This window comes from Dermacentor albipictus, chromosome 2 (genome assembly GCF_038994185.2).
Source record: "Dermacentor albipictus isolate Rhodes 1998 colony chromosome 2, USDA_Dalb.pri_finalv2, whole genome shotgun sequence".
Classification (NCBI taxonomy): Eukaryota; Metazoa; Arthropoda; class Arachnida; order Ixodida; family Ixodidae; genus Dermacentor; species Dermacentor albipictus.
This window is the reverse complement of record NC_091822.1, coordinates 210,299,053-210,318,322: the sequence shown is the minus strand read 5'-3', so window position 1 is coordinate 210,318,322 and position 19,270 is coordinate 210,299,053. Positions and strand designations below refer to the sequence as shown.

The 19,270-nt window shown below is 44.6% G+C and overlaps 1 protein-coding gene across 2 annotated transcripts in view; it reads right to left on the bottom strand.

Moving 5' to 3' along the window:
- The window catches only part of LOC135896741 (acidic phospholipase A2 PA4-like), a 307,060-nt gene that overhangs the window by 15,048 nt on the left and 272,742 nt on the right, over window positions 1-19,270 (bottom strand). Inside the window, exon 3 of one of the 2 annotated variants that reach the window (XR_010562795.1) lies at window positions 3,847-3,916. The exons of the other annotated variant lie outside the window; for it this stretch is intronic. The gene's annotated coding sequence lies outside the window, so the exon portion shown is untranslated. The remainder of the gene's footprint in view (window positions 1-3,846; window positions 3,917-19,270) is intronic. 2 annotated transcript variants of the gene reach the window in all.

Here is a 19,270-nt window from a genome sequence, read left to right as displayed (position 1 = left end):
GTTTCGACTAAGCCAGTGCCATGGAAGTACTTCCGCCCCCTGATCCCCTAGTGCTGTCCGAGGCGGCGGCCGAAAACTGGAAGAAATTCAGAGAATGGCCTTGTACTTCAAGGCAACTTCGTCTGCGAGTCAACGCCCGAGCGCTCAGAAGGCTGCAGTCTTCCTCCGCGTAGCAGGTCAGGAAGCAATTGGTATATTTAACACGTTCAAACTGTCACCCGAGGAGCGCGGCGACTATAGCGTTATTGTGAAGAAGTTTTAAGAATATTCAAACTTCAAATTCTTCAAATATTCAATATTCAAATTACTGAAGAATAGCAAAACGAGGCCTATGAGCGCTACATCTTCAGAACTCGGCATCAGCGAGACGGGGAGCCGTTCGAACAGTTCCTGCGCGATGTCCAGCTGAAAGCTTAGAGATGTAATTTCGGAGACTTGAAGGAAGCAATGGTTCCAGACCAGCTGGTGTGCGGAACGGCAGACAAGAAGCCCCCGACGCAGCTTCTACGGGAGAACGATCTCACCCTGGATAAGGGCCCAAACATGGTCAATCTGCCCGTCCGTTCCGCCCGTGTCCGCCCGCGTGCGGACTCCGAAAAGGCGGGTGGTGTCGCAAAATCCGGTGAACGCTTAATCCGCACGAGCAGATCGCACGCGCACTCCTATTGGGCGACGCGGCCTGTCGACAGCTGGCAACCGTTCGGCGGAGCAAAGGTTTTCAAGGTTGGCAACTATCTTCGAAAGCATACATCGCCTCCCTTGCGTAGAGGAGGTGCTGCAGCAGACGACATTTGCATATTTTTGCAGATGTGATTTCAAGCTTTCGGGTGACTGTGAAAATGCGACTCTAGGCTGCCACATTCTGTTCTGCAGCCGCGTGTGTTGCACTGGCACCGTCATCCTTCTTCGAAACGCTGCACAGACATCTTATCTGAGCCACCTTTTAAACATGTATTGCGATCCCATCATGTCGGCAACATGCGGCATATTCTGGGACGATTACTTTGAGTGTGCTCTGCCTTGGCTGGTTGAGCAAGACCCCTCGAATTATCAAACCTGCTGCGTTCTGTGTCACGCGAAAGTGATATTGTCGCCGGAAGCGATTATTCCGAAATCCCCATGCTCGGCGCGATGGCGCAGTTTCTGTAGTGCTAGTGACAGCTGGCAAGAATACGAAACATACGCACATCTGTCGCGGAATACAGCTGCATAGGTCGACAAGACAAGCCTCTTTACCACTGAGCACGCGTGTGAGGCTCCGAGTACAGCTTGCTGACATGCTTGCATTTGCTTGCTCATGCTTTTTTTTTCACTCTGCCAAATTTAAGAGAGTGTTTAATGCACTTGGATGCATGAAATTACCTTTGCTTTTTTTACATACATAAAGCCACCAAAGATGAGGCATCAGACATGCATATTAAAAATTTAATACTTGCTACTTATAAAGTTTCCAAACAAAATATAACCCTACATGATGTGATGTGCTCAGCGATTAATGAAGTCCTCAACCGTGAACCCTGAATGATGTGTGACGGAACCACCCAAGAGATAAGGAGTAGCCGGCGCCTTAAATTGCGCGCCAACATCTCCTTATATCATATCAATAAAAAAAATGAAGTTCTCACTGTGTGCAATAAAGTTGCGTGCATAAGTGGTTAACTTCATGCAGCAAGGAATTGAAGGTTGAGCAGTGAGTGTACAATTCATTATGACTGGCTTAAAAGCAAGATGTATGTATAGGGTGACCTTATGCAGATATATACTCATGAGATGTTTCCAAAGGGAGTACTTATTTGAAAGAAAATAATTTATATTGCTGATAAGAGAACTTATTTTGAGTGAAATGAAACAATTGTATTCTTTCTTGCCAGCCTGGGTGGCCTATCTGTTGCCGCCTTACTACTTAGATATACCTAATTTAACATTTCAACAATGAACAAAACATTACCAAAGTGCACAAAATTAAGCAGTACCATGACAGGCACGCTCCCTCTCTCAGCCATGGCAGCCAACAAGGATGATTGACTAGAGACTGTTTGATACTGTCAGCATCATACATGCGTGCACTAGTTTGAGTGCTCTACATATAAAAAATAAGCTCACACAGGATGCACATGATACATGAACTATTGGAAGCTCTACTCACGTTGTTTGAGTTAGTTGGTCATGGGCTGCATGTAGTTTATGTATGTATGAAGTAATAACCTAGCTAGCTGATGCACAGCCATATTTTAGGAAAACGAAAAAAATGCATGGCATAACAGAAACAGCTGACCACTACCTGTATTTATTTGAAAGCAAACCGAGATTATCAAGTGACTTAGCTAAGCCGTAAGTTCATTGACCTCTCGTGGTGTGAAAATGTTGATGTAGTTAGTAATTTCGTGTTTGTCTTTCTTAATTAGTAGCTGCTTTAACATGCACATGACAATGAAACGAAGGCTCATATGGCGGAAGACAAGGCCGCACTAAAAGTGAGGAAACATTCACTGCCATTTTTTTATTGCGTAACGAACCAGCGAATAGTTCCTTAGGTTCGGTTTCGTGAAGAAACACAAGGTGTTCTGCGCAAAACTGGAAGATTATTGTGCTCCATTATCTATTCAATATTCGGGTAGCCAAATGAATGATACCCCCATTAGCACTGCGAGAGCACAGAAATTTGCAGTCAAAATGTCGCAATGGCTCAGCCTCTGTGCCAAATGTAAAATTGTTCCAGAAGAAAACAAACATACTGGTTAATTGGGTATGCATTCACATATACTATTCAAGTCCACACATCACAAGTAATCTTTCATTCCTTAGCGCTTTGCTCACCATTGTACAGACTATTTCAGCATTGCGTGTGTGCAGTAATATAACTTGGCAAATCAAAGCAGGGCTATCCAGTACACTGAAAGCAACTTTGCATGTGGGTTAGATAATATAATGCTCCTACGTATGGGTCAGCTCAGTTTTATCAGCCGCTTTGTTTACTAGTTGTTCACTGTTACGCCTGGACTACACGGTGCCACTGGAGAATGCTGTATTCCTGCACGCACGCTAGAACAGCTTGGCTATGCACAAACATGCCTTTACATAGCGCTTAAATTAAGCTGGTGTAGATTTACTGCCAGAATGTGCTTATAAGCATAACTGCTGAGCATTCGAAAAATCGTTTAAAATGTTAGGGAGGATGCTCAGCTTTGCAGGTGTGACATTCTACATTCATAGTGCAAGGCCACATAATGGACAAGAAAGATACCACATAAATGCTCGTGTTGTGATCTCGCAGTTGCAATGCAAGTAGGTTTCTGTGGTTTTTAGCTATAAACATGTGAAGCAACCTGTAAATGCTGAACTGTATTATGTAAACTTAGACACCATATAAAGCAACATAACACTAAGGTGTACACATTTTTTGTCACATAAACTCTTTGTGGTGCAGGTCAATATATGTATGTGCTATTTGTAGCTGAAAACAGCATGCATTTCACATTTAGAGCTCAGAATGTTCAATGGAAAAGATTTTTAATGTATCAGACATACATATGGCACCTTGTCCAATGCTCTGCACACAGATAGCTATGTTTGGCATAACTTGAGTAGCACATTCATAAGGGACTACTACATACAAAATCCGTAATGCACCTCTCCTTAGATATCCTACCCTCCGACACAGAAGTACAAACTGGAATTTTTCTTCATGTCAATATTCAAAAGGCAAACAGGTTCTCGGTATCACATGCCTCAATCTTTCACACATGACACTTATTGCATGTTCTGAATGTGCATTCATTGCCGGTGGTACATCTTCTAATGTAAAAATAGTTTGACGTAGTTTTACCTATATATTTTTTAACTTACCCATAAGGTCACTGCTCTACTTGTATATGCCTCCTTCACTACTGGTATCTGTGCTGTACCTTCATTAGCGCTGTAAATGTTGTGAAAGTTGTTAATTCATAAAATAGGAAGGCTATCCAATATGCAATATAAACAATATAAACAAAATCCAATATCCAATATAACCAAAAAAACTTGCAGGCAAGGTAATCTTGACAAACTAGCTGAGATGGTGGCACTATTCTACTTGTTTTCAATTGTGATAGCAGAAGTATTTCCACTTGTGATGCCTGCTGCCGGATGGTTGCGGCCAATATGCTCGCGATGGTTTGGGTCATTCACATTTCAAGGGATGAGTAACTGTAGCATCTTCCTCTGCCTATATCAATGACCTAACTACGTGTAGCACGATCAGCTGTGTGATTATTGGTGTAGCTGAAGTGATGCCTCACACATAGTTTCTGCACACTACCCGATTGGCGAAAAGCATGCAGGAATTGGTCTTTGAGCTATTGCCCCAGTGGTGGCTTTTCACTAAACTGACTGTCGAAGAGGCAGATTTCACTTCATCGAAAGGCCCGCACGAAAATGAGCCTAGAACTCATGCCGGGAAATAGAGCCATCACGTATGACTGAAAAACAACACGTGACAGAACGATCAGTAGTAAGATTCATCTCACTAGTATAGAAAGAATAGCAGCTGCATTCAGTATTTCACTGCTGGTATACTAAACACAAACCTTTATACGGGTTGTTTGGATGGCATAATCACCATCCCTCTAACAGGAGATGGCAAAAGCTAAATAAAAAGCTGCTGCCTCAGGTACTGCATTGGTCTAAAATATGCATTCTCACATGTAGTGGATACAGTCCATAAATTGCTTTACACACAGGTATGAAATCTTGTAACTGCACCATGTGATAAAATTTAAATAAGATCAGCTGAATACCACATAGAACATCTTTAATGGGGTACATTTGGTGCAACATGCCTTGATATTAGAAGTTGTGCTGTTTTATTCACACACATGTGCACGTAAATGCAATGTACACATACATTTGTGTTTACGTGTTACTGTGTGCATCAAAGGAACAGCACAACTTATACAACAAGACATAAATACAAATTTTTTTCGTACTAGTGTAATTCCTATAAGCTACGCAGTGATTTTTTTTCTCACATGCAGCAACTGAACTCCGTGCATAAGTTAAGTTGATGTTGCTAATCTAAGCTAGACATGGGTGTCATTTCCAGAATATGACAAAGAAGTGACCCTGTGTTTGGGCCTAAAATTGATGGTTTGACATCTGACTGAGTAGTAAATTCATGTCAAAAAAAGAAAAATGTAGCACTCTGACAAAACAGGGTGGCTAACATAATATAGGGAGCAGACACTCTGCCGGCAGATTCACTTGAAAACTTTTGCCAGCAGTTCATCCTCATTAGCTGGCTTCCATCACACAACTAATGCTGACATAATTGTGAAAATTTGTGTTCAGGATAAACTCATGGCAGCCAATAGGCACGTTTTGCATTGTGATAGCAGCTGACTTCTCAGGGGCAATGCACTGTGGACATGAACACGCTAAAGAATGATAAGAGGTGAGGCGCCTCTTTCCATAGACTGGCAGCACAGCTGAAAACGGTTCAATTAATGAGCAGAACCGTGGCCTGTGCAAAATAAATATCAGTGAAATAGCCACCTATAGTGTCCGACATCCTATGTCCACGAATGATAGGCAGCAGTAAGCTTACCGATAGATGAAAGTGCACCGGAAAACACTCAATGGACATACTTTGCAGGCCCAAGTCAGTTTAATGCACATTATTTGCTCATGACTGTTGGCAGAATGAACACGACGATAAAAAATAAAGCACTTATGAGGCACATAATGCTGGCACTTGTGCTATTGTTCATTTTAAGCTCAAGCCTCGAGCCAAAACGGGTGACACAAACCAGATAATCAAATAGGCTGGATATACAAAGTAATGGCAAGCTTTCGCTTACCCAATTCTGCCTGCATTCGTAACACAACCGTAGCTAGCTAGTGAGGAAGAACTCTAGGCAAAATTTTTTTCACGCAGTTCTGCTGGCTGATAGCAGAATGTCATATATATATCACCATACCTGTGACACTTCCTTGCTTGTTATTACTTGTCTTATGTGTTCATTTTTACATTCATATTGCTTTTTGTCAGCAAACGTAAAATTTGTACTTAAGAAGGAAGTATCCAGTTCTTACCTATAACATATTCATCTACCATGCCACTGGTGTCTTCACAGACTATGTGCTTAGTCGCCAGCCAAAAACAAGCAGTTAGGATTTTTGGGTATGTAAGCCGCTTGTACCGCAAGATATAAAGCAATTTATTTCGTGAAATCTAGAAATCTTCCTATTAACACCAATGTCCACATGATGAAAAGCAAGGCTGCCTGAAATTTTCATTCATGACATTAGTGCTATCAGGCGTGTCTACATTTCAGGACGGCGCTGTATGTCTTCACGCTCGTAACTGTTATGATGTTCCCTAAACTCCACCAGAATAGAAATACCTTCAAATGTGCAGTAACTTCTGAAACAAATGATACATGCACGAAGCAGAAAAGGTCGGTGTGATAGGGCTTCTCTATAATGGTACTACATATGAAAACGCGATCGGCAACACTTCTGCACAGTTTACTTCTGAGCATACGCACATCGCGTAGAACGAGCACTTCTACACCCAGCATCGCTGCGACACATCGCACATATATATCACAATTTGTAGCTTGCGAACACATTTCATAACAGCAAGAACACAGCTCGGACGTTGCGGTCACCTCGGCGCATCGCAGCCGGCAAAACGGCTCACACGCAGTATAGAACACACTTCATAACAGCAAGAACACAGCTCGAACGTCGCGGTCACCATGGTGCATCGCAGCCGGCAAAACGGCTCACACGCTGCAAAACACAGGCGGAATGGCAGCGATATCGTGGCAGTAAAAACTTATCGCTACTGGTCGTATCATTACTTCTGAAAGTTGCGAAGGGCTGGAGTTCACCACTTCGCGGCAGTGAACAGCATACACAGAACGGATACCAATCGCGTACGCTGGGTGCGCCGATCGGACACTACTTATTTCGCCACGCACTGAACATGTGTCCTGCTTAGAATGCACGTACATGTGATGGAGTTCTCGTTTGCGATGCGCACGCGACGCATGGAACAAAAAGTCACGAAGTCGACGGCTTCAAATATTTCTTCCGACGCTCTCGTAAACAGAACACACTTCCTGCACTCCGTCTGTTTCTGTCGGTGATCGCACGCACTGACGACGCCTGGTAGGGTGCACCGGCTTGCTGCCTTCGGTGACTACCTGCATGGGTACCACATAACTCTAGTAAAAATCATTAGGAGGAGAAAAATAGGCTGTTTCTGACGAGGCTGTAGCTTAGGCCTTGTGTCCCCGCTTCGCTTCGCTTCTAGCACGCGCCATGTTTGCTGTGACGACAGCGGACACCGTCCGCCTCGAACCAGCCAATGAGAGACGAGCAGGCGTGCGGACGGGAAGGACGGGAGAGTTGCGACCGCTCCTCGCTCTCCACTAGAGAGCCATCAGCACGCGGGCAGACGAGGGCGGAACGGACGGGCGGATTGATCATGTTTGGGCCCTAAGGCAATAGTACACTGAAAAGCGCCAGAGTTAGCTGCTAGCCAAAACCAAGCGTGGGAAAAGGACGAGGTCAAGCTAATTGCCGTAAGAAGAAAGCAAGCCCAGCAGCAAGGCGTCGCAAAAAAATATATTCGCCAATGCCCCTACTGCAACCAAAGTCACGAGCCGAGAAAATGCCCAGCGTGGGGCAGAATGTGCAGCATATGTCAGAAAAGAAATCACTTCGTAGTGTGCTGCAGAACAAAGAAAAGCATTCAAGAAGTTCACTTTTCACCGCAGAGTGAAGCGGAATCAGACGACGAATTCCAGATTTTGGCCCTGAGCATAAACGATGTTACGAGGGACCAAGACTGGATAATCACGACAACACTGTCTAATCGCTCTATACGCATGAAAATTGACACGGGGGCACAAGCCAACTTGCTTCCTCACGCCCTTTTTCTCAAGGTGAGCGAAGGAAGGCGTCTGACACCATCTTCCACGCTGCTGACGACCTATGGGGGCGGAGTGATAGAGCACTTTGGAACTGTGACGCTGCTACTTCGCATCGGCAAGATTGAAGAATTGACTGATTTCTTTGTGGTCAAGTAAGGAAAGCAAGCGCTACTGGGCCTTCAGACTTACGAACGTTTCGGAGTAGTTTCAAGGGTACAAACGATTCGAAGGCCTGCCGATTTGAAGACGCAATTTTTCGGCGAGTTTCCGCAGCTGTTCCAAGGTATAGGTTGCATAAAGGAAACCCACAGCTTCGAGCTGAATGAAGGAGCAAGGCCAGTGTCGTTGCCCTCACGCCGAATTCCGCATGCGCTTCGTGAGCCACTGCGCCAAGAGCTGACCCGCAGGGAATGTCAAGGAATCATCCAAAAAATGCAGGAGCCCGATGAGTGGGTAAGCCCTCTTGTCGTCGTCAAAAAAAAAAAACAGACGGCCGTTTGCGTGTTTGCATGGACCCCAGACACGTAAGATGGTGCGTGAAGCGCGATCATTATCAGCTGCCGTCCAAAGTAATCGAGTTCGAGTTTGCAAATGCAAAGGTATTCAGCAAGCTAGATGCTAACTGTGGTTTTCATCAAATCCCCTTGTATGAAAAAACTTCAAAAATCTGCACTTTTGCCACGCCGTTCGGAATGTACCGCTTTTAAGGCTGCCCTTCGGGACAAGCACCGGGAGCGAAGTGTTCCAGAAAGCGATGGGCAACATTTTTGATGGCCTAGACGGTACCCGCTTCTACATTGACGACATACTCGTGTGGGGCGCAACGCAACAGGAACGTGTAAGCGCATAAGAGCAGCCCTACTGGCAACAAAATCGGCAGGATTAACGCTCAGCCGTGAAAAGTGTCTTCGGCACGGACGAAGTAAAGTTATTAGGCGACGTCTTCTCGGCAGACGCAATCAAGCCAGACGGAAGTTTGGTTAAGTGTGTAGTGGAATTGCCGCCCCCAACGTCAAAACGAGGTGTTCAGAAACTACTGGGCGCAGTAAACTACTTTGGAACGTTCATTCCAAACCTGTCTGAAAAGACCAAGAAACTGCGAGCCCAATTACAACACAATTGCATGTTCGAATGGTCAGGCGGCCATGACAACGAATGGAAAAAACTGCGAAACGTTGTCAACTGCACCTGTGCTTGCCATTTTTGATCTGTCAAAGCAATCCAAGATAAGAGCAGACGCATCCAACTTTGCGCTAGGGGCGGCGCTTTTACAGTTGCATGGCGAACACTGGCGGCCAGTTGCGTATGCTTCGCGTGCCCTAGCAGACGCGGAAACCAGCTACGCGCAGATTGAGAAAGAGGCTTTGGCAGTTGCGTTCGCATGGGAAAGTTTTCGTCATTTTATCACTGGCTTCGACGCAATTGTTTAAACGGGCCATCGACCACTTTAGCCATTGCTCAGAAGAACCTGTCAGACATGCCTCCTCGCCTGCAGCGCTACTTTCTGCGCCTCATGCCGTTCAAAATTTATTTGCAGTATGTCCCCGGAAAAGACCTTGCTCTGGCCGATGCCCTTTCAAGAATCAGATGCGACCGCAATGAGCGGCCTGAGAGTGAGCTAGAAGATGTGGCCATCACGCAGTGGCTGTCCTCTCCACGCTCGTCAATGCCACAACAGCCAAGAGGATAGCGAATGAAACTAACAAAGACGAGGAGCTAAGGCAAGTCATAGAAGCGCTTCGGGGTGGCGGCAGCGTAATAGGACAGCTAGCTCCCTTTGAAGCAGAGCTATCATGTGTAGAAGGCATACTGTTGCATGGTTCTAGAGTCATCATTCCGAAGTCGCTGCGAAAAGAAATGCTGCAGCGCCTGCATGAGGGTCACTTGAGTGTCGAAAAATGCAAGGCAATGGCGAAGGTGCTGATGTATTGGCCTGGTATAGCGACAGAAATAACCGAGCAGGCTTCTATGTGCCCAACCTGCCGCCGCTTTGCTTACAGGCAACCAAGTGAACCGTTGATGCAAAGAAATCGTCCCGCATTACCATGGGCGAGGGTCGGCATGGACTTGTGTGAGCATGCTGGAAAGAACTACCTTGCCTATTCTAACTACCCCGAAGTAAAGTCGCTTCCTCAGACTACCAGCCGTTGTGTAACAGAAAAGCTCGCCATGATATTTGCACGCCATGGCATTCCGCTTGAAATATGTACGGATGGCGGACCACAGTTTTGGTCGCAGGAATTTCGGGCTTTTGCAAGACAGTGTGAATTTACCCAAGTTATTTCCAGCCCCGGTTTTCCACGCTCAAACGGATTGGCAGAGAAAGGAGTGAACATGGTAAAAGGTCTCCTCAAGAAGGCGGCATATCCGAATGAAGACTTTTGGATGGGCCTCCTCAATTACAGGACAGCACCACACGAAGGTGGAAAAGCCCCATGCCAGCTTCCCATGGGCAGGAGGTTGAGAGGAAGGCTACCTGACTTCGCAGACCATAGGGCACCAGAGGTCAAAAAGCACACGCAAGCCCACCCTCAGAGGCGTCCACTTCAAGAGTTGGGCGAACGTGATACCTTTAGGCTGCTGGACAAGCCTGGGTGGAACACGAAGGCGGTCGTAGAAAAAGCCGTTGCCCCTCGCTCACACATGGTCCGTACGGAAGACGGGGGTAAGCTTCATAACATCTAGTCCAAACAAACGAAGAGTTCCAGCCGTCACTGCAAACCATTCCTGACTGTACAGAAGACAGTGCTGACGTCTGTGCTTCTCTTCCAGGCCTCGTGGCACCACCGGAGTCGCAAGGCAACTGGAGCTCCACGTGTGAAGATCTAATCCCTGCTGCCCACACACCTGAAGGGATCCCTGCGGCAGGGCAACAAAGTCCTCTGCCAAACCCGAATGCCGAATTGGGCGACGCTGGGCTTCGCCGGAGCACTCGGTTAAGAAAACAGCCCACTCGCTTCGCATATGAAAAAGACTTTCAACAAATTGCTTAATTCAATCAGAACTGTATTATGTTGCTTGTTTCTGTTGTTAGAGGGGGAAAGATGTATAGGGCCTGCCAACCAGGGTCCTCAAGATTGGCAACCATGGTGTGTAAGCCTGTCTGCCGGGAGGCTGATATAAAGGCGCAAGCGTCCCATAAACCAATCGTTACCCTTCACCTCAAGCTCGACAGTTGTTGGCGTCGGCATGTTATCTTGATCGACACAAGACCAGAATTGTCCACTATTGTCAGCGGAAGACGAAATCTTAAGACTAGTAAGGAGAGAATAAATTCCAGAATCGGTAATTATTATTTCCGGCATATACGAATCAATGCGAGTCATGGTTGCTAACGGTTCCAAATATTCACACGTGTCGTCGTCGTCGTCGTCGGTGTCGTCGTCTTTCTTGTGTGCGTTGTTCTTTGGCGCAAAATTGTTTAAGTATGCAAGATCACCAACTAGCCTAGCAGTTAACTCTTCTAAAGTATATTTCTTGTGTGTGTTGTTCTCTGGCGCGAAATCTTTTCAGTATTCACACGTGAATACCGATGAAAATGTTTCGTTCAGTAGTTGAGAACAATCCGTCTCAGTTATAGCTGCGCCGTCATGATCAGTAAGGATGATGTGAGGATTATGCTTCGGATTATTGACACGCCAAAAGCGCCTAGGGTTAGTTGTTAACATCGATGACAGGTCCCGTTTATAGAATTGAGTGCGCGTGGCTTTGAGTAAATTTTGGTATTTTTTGTCACATGCTTTGTACCGGCGCCAGGATTCAGAGGATTTATTTGTCAGCTTATCTGAATGATCTTGTTATTTAGGCCACGAAGGTTTGCGAAAACCAAGGAGCAGTGTTATCAGATTTTATGGAAATGATCGGGGTGTATTTATGAGATTAGTGAGTGTTTTTTAGTAGTAAACAGTTTTCTTCTACTGTCCGCGGCAATTATTCTCTCAGAAAGTCGACAGAAAAAAGCGATAGTTCATTGTTAATGCGATCAAAGTTAGCTCTTTTGTAACACCCAATCTGCTTGCTGATAATTTGTCTTTTGATAGGTGAAAGAACGAAGCGACCAGTTAAAACATCATGATCGGATGATGAGTTATTTCAGAACATATATCTGGATTGTTTGTTAGGATCAAATCAAGATTATTAGAAGAGTGCGCAGAACATCGTGTCGGGCTTCAAACTAACTGGGTTAGACTAAAATCGAGACAACACTGCAGGAACGCATGGGACTCTGACTGTGTGCTATAGGTTGATTGGGTGGACCATGGGAAATTAAAGTCACCACAAACGATTACATTACAATGTGGAAACCGATGAGTAAGTTCGATAAAAATGCGATGAAATTCTGCTGTGAACCCATGAGTGAGGTCCGGTGGGCGATAAAAGACCAACAATTGCGTCACTTGATCTTAATTTAAAACAATCTACTACGCATTCTAGGAAAGTGCTAATAACCACGGGCACTTCAATATACTGTCTGTTTATTGCAAGGAGGACACCACCACTTCGGTGATTTTTCCTGTCGCAACGAAAGATCTTCAAATAAGTTTCACAAACGAATATATTTTCATTAGGAATAGCATCGTTCAACCAAGTTTCAGTTATTGCTTTTACTATTGCCGATTTTGAGTCGATTAGAGAAGATAGTGCGGCATTTTTAGAAATAACGCTTCCAACTCACTGAATCCACCCACACATTCTGCTTATCATAGACAGGAACCTGCAGGTCGACGCCGTTTTCTTAGATTACTCAAAAGCTATTGACAAGGTGCCTCAGAAGCTCTTACTGCAAAAACTATCTGGACTTGGAATCTGCAATAACTTACTCAGATGGATTGAACAATTCCTATCCGGGCGTACACAATACACTTTCACAAACAATCACCGCTCACCTCTTACCGATGTGACTTCGGGCGTCCCTCAGGGCGCCTGTCTGTCCCCTTTATTAGTTATAATCTATGTGAATGACTTGCCTACTAGCATATATTGTAAAGTATGACTTTTCGCAGACGACTGCGTAGTTTACAACACTGTTAACTCCTCTGACGATGTTCTTTGCCTGCAGCGTGACCTCAATGCCATCTACGTTACGAAAAATGGCACATGCCTCTCAACCTATCGAAATGCAAATCGATGTCTTTTACCCGAAAGCGCAGTCCGTTTCAGTCCACTTATCGCATTAGCTCTGTCTACATCAGCGCCACTTCATCTTACCTGGGTCTTATTTTGACGTCATCAATCTCTTGGATAACGCATATCGAAACAATACGCCGCAAAGCTGCACGCTCACTCGGGTATCTACAAAGAAATTTAAAGAAGGCATCCGCAGAAGTAAAGAAGTTGGTGTACGTTACATTTGTCCGTCCACAGCTCGAACTTGCTTCCGCTGTCAGCTCCATCATTGGAATCCGCTTAAAACCGAGCCACCCACTTCATCACTTCACATTATTCACGGTACACTAGTGTCACTTCTTCGAAGCAAACAATAGGTTTGCCAACACTTAAGTCATGCCGCATCATATCGTGTCTTTGTTTGCTGCACTCTTTTTTTTTTTTACAATCCACGCTCAAGCCGAGCGTGAGCAGACGAAAGTCGGCTTGTTCCGGACGTACTTACTTATTATCGAAATTTGGATGCACATTCTCGCTTACTTCTGCCTGTGTAATAAACTTCGTCCATAAATATTCACAGTCACACTAGAAAGGAGCGCACTGATTCAAGCACCCTTTTTAATTAAGTAAGCTATTGGCCAATAGCAGCCGCGTATGAGAGTCCTCTGTACTACGAGTTAAGGCGTCGAGAAAAGCGTGAGGAGCAGGCTTCTGTAGAAAATAGAGCGTTTCAGAGAAAATTGACTTTGCGTGCCGCTTGAGAGCTCCATGCGCCACGCACGACTGTAAAACTTGGCCGAGATGTTCGCAGCAGCGCACACTATACGCGGACTACGTTTTTCACGAAGCCCCAAGGTGATTCGGGACCCCCTTAAAGGCTCTAGTGATGATTGTGCAATAACGACCTGTGGAATATTTGAACCAGGCCGGAAATCTAAGATACGTAGATTGGATGGCAAACACGAACTGGGATCCTGTCGTGCGATATACGGAAGTTCTCTTTTGCATATTAAGTAGTCTAAAGATCATTTCCGGGGAATAAAGACAAGTGATCCAGATTCAGTGCTGCATTGGTACAAATTTTGAGCAGTAGAAGTTTAGCGCGTCACGCTAATGACGGGGCGCACTTAGCACGAAGTGCATTCGCTTGCTTCATTTCTTTTCATCCACATCATGTTATACATCTACTGCTCGCCATAGATCACCAAGAAGCCTAAATTAAGAGAATATATGAATGAGCGTGTTATTTAACAGCAAGAAGACAGCTGAGCTACTTGTTGATCAAGAGCACAGACACAAGTGTACGTTGAAAAACATTTCAGTTCGTTTGCCAGTACATTTTGCGCTCGTTTTCGTTTCCTCCACATTGGCTATAGGAAGCGATGTATCCGAGGTCAATTCTGGTTAACCTCACTACCAAAAGATGGAAGGTAAGAGAAAGGTACATGTGACATATCCATGCTGTTTTCTCTCTTTAATTAGCTTCCGCGTTGTAAAAGAACACTAAGACCAATCGATCAATTATTATATCTACGGTATGGTAACACAAAATTGGACCTAAGTGGGAATGAGTGTGGACACAGAAAAAGAAGGGCTCGAAGTGGCCTGGTTTTCTTCTAGGCCATCAGCTGAATTACAAACTATATTATATTAAGTTAGCGTTAACTCACCAGAATGAATCCAAACTGAAGCATCGCATCATCTCTGACATCATTTGATAAAGACTGACTGAATGCTTCACCTAGCTGCCAGCAGGGGCGTAACCAGGAGGGTGACATGGGGCTACAGCCCCTCCCTCCCCCGCCGAAATGTTTTCGTGTTGTCATGCACCACCTGCCAAGACAACCCACGGCACCGAAAATCATTATTTATTTTGTCTACAGTGCCTTTTCATACTCGAAAAGACATTTCGGCGCGAACATTGCGAACTCGGGCGGAATTTGGTGGCCACGACCATGCACCTAGAGTCGCATAACGCAGGAGCCCCATCCTAGCACAAAGTTTCAAGGGCGTTTTGACAGCGAGCGGGTTCATCGCGGTATCTCGCGGAGGCCGTGGTATCTACGGAGTGCATGGATTTCAATTCTGAAGCTTTATGGGTATAAAGTTTCATAAACTTTTGATGCGAAAGGTGCATTGACATTTCCAGTGTCATGGTTTAGATTTTCAATTCCGGAACTTTGTGGGTTCAGTGTAAAAAACATTTGACGCCATTAACTTTTCTAAAATCGTACATAGGACCATACAACGAGACAAGCCAAATCAACACACTATCAGACAAGTTGACAAAGCACGCAGCGAGGGCCAATGAGACGAAGCGTTGTGGTGGTTCATTTCTGCCGTCATGTTGCAGAAAATAATATCAACATTTTTTTTTCACCTGTGCCAAAGCAACCATGTCAAGACACTGAAGTCAGCAAAGGTAACTACATTCTTATTTGTTTTTCTACTTTGACTTTTATTCGCGAGGACACTTGAGGCTCTTCAATTTTTTTTTCTCGTTACCCGCGGGCTGCCGGAGCCCTCCAGAGGGCAGGCGTTTTCCTCGTGTTGGCCTGACCATCGCGCGGCGCACGTCGCTGCGCGTTCGTTTTTCTTCTGACCGAGTGCATTTTCGCCTGGCAATGTTTTGGAAGCTTTCTGGCTGGAAGACGAGAAAGCGAAACAATGGTCGCTCGCCGCCACCACTGTGGGGACTCGACGGATTGCAACGCGTTCGCTCGAGCGTAACCTCTGCGGAAAGGCTTGTCTCGCTGGTGTAGGATACCTAGCAGTATGCGTATGGATCTCTGTGTACCAAGCGTCTCACGTTTTCTGCGATATTCTTTCGGTAGCCACATTAGGTGCCCAAAGTAGGCATTCGATTGTGGCCAGTATGCTTTGAACCACAGAGCTACTTGAGCTAGCTTTGAGCTAGTTGCTAAGGATTCATTATGCAAAAAAGGTGAGGCGTGCAGACAGGACACAAGAGAAGTGGACAACACGAACGCCGACTATCAACTAAAGGGAGCACTGAGGCGAAAGAAAGAAAGAAGACACACAACTCATCTGCGCAAGCTCTGGAACGTTATCACCATGTGTCAGTCGGGTACATGTGCCGGTTTACGTGAGAGATAGCTGTTAAGGCACTGAATCTCTTCCTTATTTATTTATTTTATTTATTGATACTGTAATCCCGGTATCGGGATATAGCAGGGTGGGAAAAAGAATTAAGCAGTTTCACAAAAATAGCAAAATGTAAACAAAAGAAATAAAAGTGCAGGTTGAAGCTCTGCAGCCAGCATCAGGAATACATTTGAACAAGATATCAAACAGTAAAAAAAAACACAATAGAACAGTAAAGTGATGAAATGCAGTAACACAGACTAGGCAATATGTAGAGCGAATAACGTCAGTGACGGTTTCAACACTTCATTGTTAGTGAGGTTATTCCAATCGGTAATAGTTAGTGGAAGAAATGAGTATTTAAAACAGTTATTACGGATGCGAAAAGGAGCTAAAGTTCGCTGATGTCGTTGTCGGGTCGCATACCCTGACGAAAAATGAACTAAATTGGTGATTTCAGTTCTGTAGTGTCCTTTAATTAATTGGTACATGAATTTAAGTCTTGCAGAACGATTTCGCTCACTTATTGTCGGCAGACCAGCTTCGATTAAAAGATGTGTTATCGATGTACGTCGGTAATTATTATACATGTATCGAGCAGCCCTCCTTTGAACCCTCTCTACATTGTTTAAGTTACTCTTAGTGAATGGGTCCCAAATGATAGCAGCATAATCTAAGGTAGGCAAGACAATACATTTGTAAGCAAGGAAGCGGACAGATGGAGTGGATAACCGCAATGCTCGTCTTAAGAAAAGCAATTTACGAAAAGCGTTACACGTTATGAAATCAATATGTTTGTTCCAGCTGAGATTGTTAGTGACCCAGAGCCCTAGATATTTATATTCTGTCACTTCTGCAAGTGTCACATCATTAATACTGTAGTCAAACGGTAAGGCATTCTTTTTGTGAGTAATCCTCATCAATACAGTTTTTTCAAAATTAATGGACATTTGCCATGATTCACACCATGCAGAAACTTTTTGCAATGTGCTATTTAGTAGTATTTGATCTGAGACACTTCTTACTTCGGTATAAATGGCACAATCATCAGCGTAAAGCCTTACTTTCACAGGAATGTTAGACACAATATCATTAATATATATTAAAAACAATAGAGGCCCAAGAACAGAGCCCTGAGGGACACCAGAGTGAACTGTAAGCTTGTCAGAACAGTGATTGTTAAAAACAACGAATTGTTCCCTGTTTGAAAGGTAGGCTGAAATCCACTTTACTAATTGTTTGTTATGAAGTATTGTGTCTAACTTTAAATTAACTTTTCGTGAGTGACCCTGTCAAAAGCTTTCGAGAAATCCATAAATACGGCGTCAATCTGTGTTCCATTGTTAATTGAAGAGGAAAAATCATGTATAGTTTCTACTAGCTGTGTACAAGTTGAGTAACCCCTCTTGAATCCATGCTGATATTTAGTAAGGAAATTGCTAGCTTCGAGGAAGTTTGATATATGATTGTGAATTATGTGCTCAAGTAGTTTACAAGCAGTCGATGTTAGCGAGATTGGGCGGTATTTCTTGATCAATCGCTTGTCTCCACTTTTGTGAAGAGGTTTCACTCTTGCAGTCCCCCATGATGATGATGATATGTGGTGTTTAATGGCGCAAGGGCCAAGTTTGGCCAAAGAGCGCCATGACAAGTGGTGATGTTGACGATGTATTATGGAGATGTGACTTGGCTGTAAAATGGCCTAAAAAATTGTCGGTGTAAAGTGCGTAAAATCTACGTGCTATAAAATTATGGCGATGACTAATGACGAATACTCTAAACACTAAAATCCATCGTAGAATAATGATGCAAATATTAAATATATAAGATGGTAAAATTACTTGGAGCACTGCTGCCTCGCCTGAGCCCTTGAACCACAAGGGCCTAGAGGCATGTGCTATTCAAAATAATGATCACAGCGGCATCCTCTGAAGAGAGGAAGCGCTACGAATGTGTGGGGCTAATAACATGCAATATAACATCTTTCAAAAAGCCTAGGACGGCATTGGTGTCAAAGAGTGGTTCTGGACCAAGTAACATAACAGGATGAAGGGGGATCTGCTGCCGGTATGCTAAGAGAAAATGTTTCCTTCTTTCAGATTCGGCTTCCCGACACTCCAGTAGAACGTGGAGGACGGTCAGCCTCTCCCCGCATCTACCACAGGTTGGAGGCTCGTTTCCTGTGAGTAAAAAGTTATGTGTGCCAAAAGTGTGTCCTATTCTTAGACGGCAGAATAGGACATCTGTCCGGCGGGATTTTGTTACAGGAGGCCAGAAACCTAATTGTGGCTTTATTACATGCAGTTTATTATTTATTTCTTCGTCCCACATGCGTTGCCAGTGGTTTCGTAGTTTTCTTCTTAAAAAAGGCTTCAGGTCTGTGACAGGGACCGAAGCAGTAGAGTTAGCTGCATGCAATGAGATTGATGTGGCCATCTGGTCGGCTAGAACGTTTCCCTCGATGCCCCTATGTCCAGGCACCCAGCATATGATCACATGTTGTTTAGATATACATGATTTGCACAGTGCGGAGTAAAGTTCAATAACTACTGGATTTTTATGATTACAGAAAGACATCAAGGCCTTCACAACACTGAGGGAGTCCGTATATATCACTGATTTCGGGAGTTGTGATTTGTTTATATGCTTTACGGCCGACAGCAGGGCGTAGGCCTCAGCCGTAAAGATACTAGTTTCCGGGTGCAGTACGTCGGATTCCGAGAAGGATGGACCGACGGCTGCATAGGACACCCCGTCGTGTGACTTTGATGCGTCTGTGTAGAACTCCGTGCAGGAGTATTTGTGCTGGAGTTCCCGGAAATGCATCTTGATTTCAATCTCTGGAGCATGCTTTGTGACTTCCACGAAAGATATATCACATTGTATGAGCTGCCACTCCCAAGGAGGTAGCAGCTTGGCTGGATGCATTACGCGAAGCTCGAGGAGTGGAATGTGCATTTCTTCACTAAGCTCCCTCACACGCAGCGAGAAAGGCTGTCTTACGGAGGGACGATTGCGAAAGAGTGTAGCATATGTCATGTCATGAATGGTATTAAAACAGGGATGTTGAGGATTTGAGTGGACTTTCAGAAAATATGTATGGCTGATGTATGTTCTCTGGATATGAAGAGACCACTCAT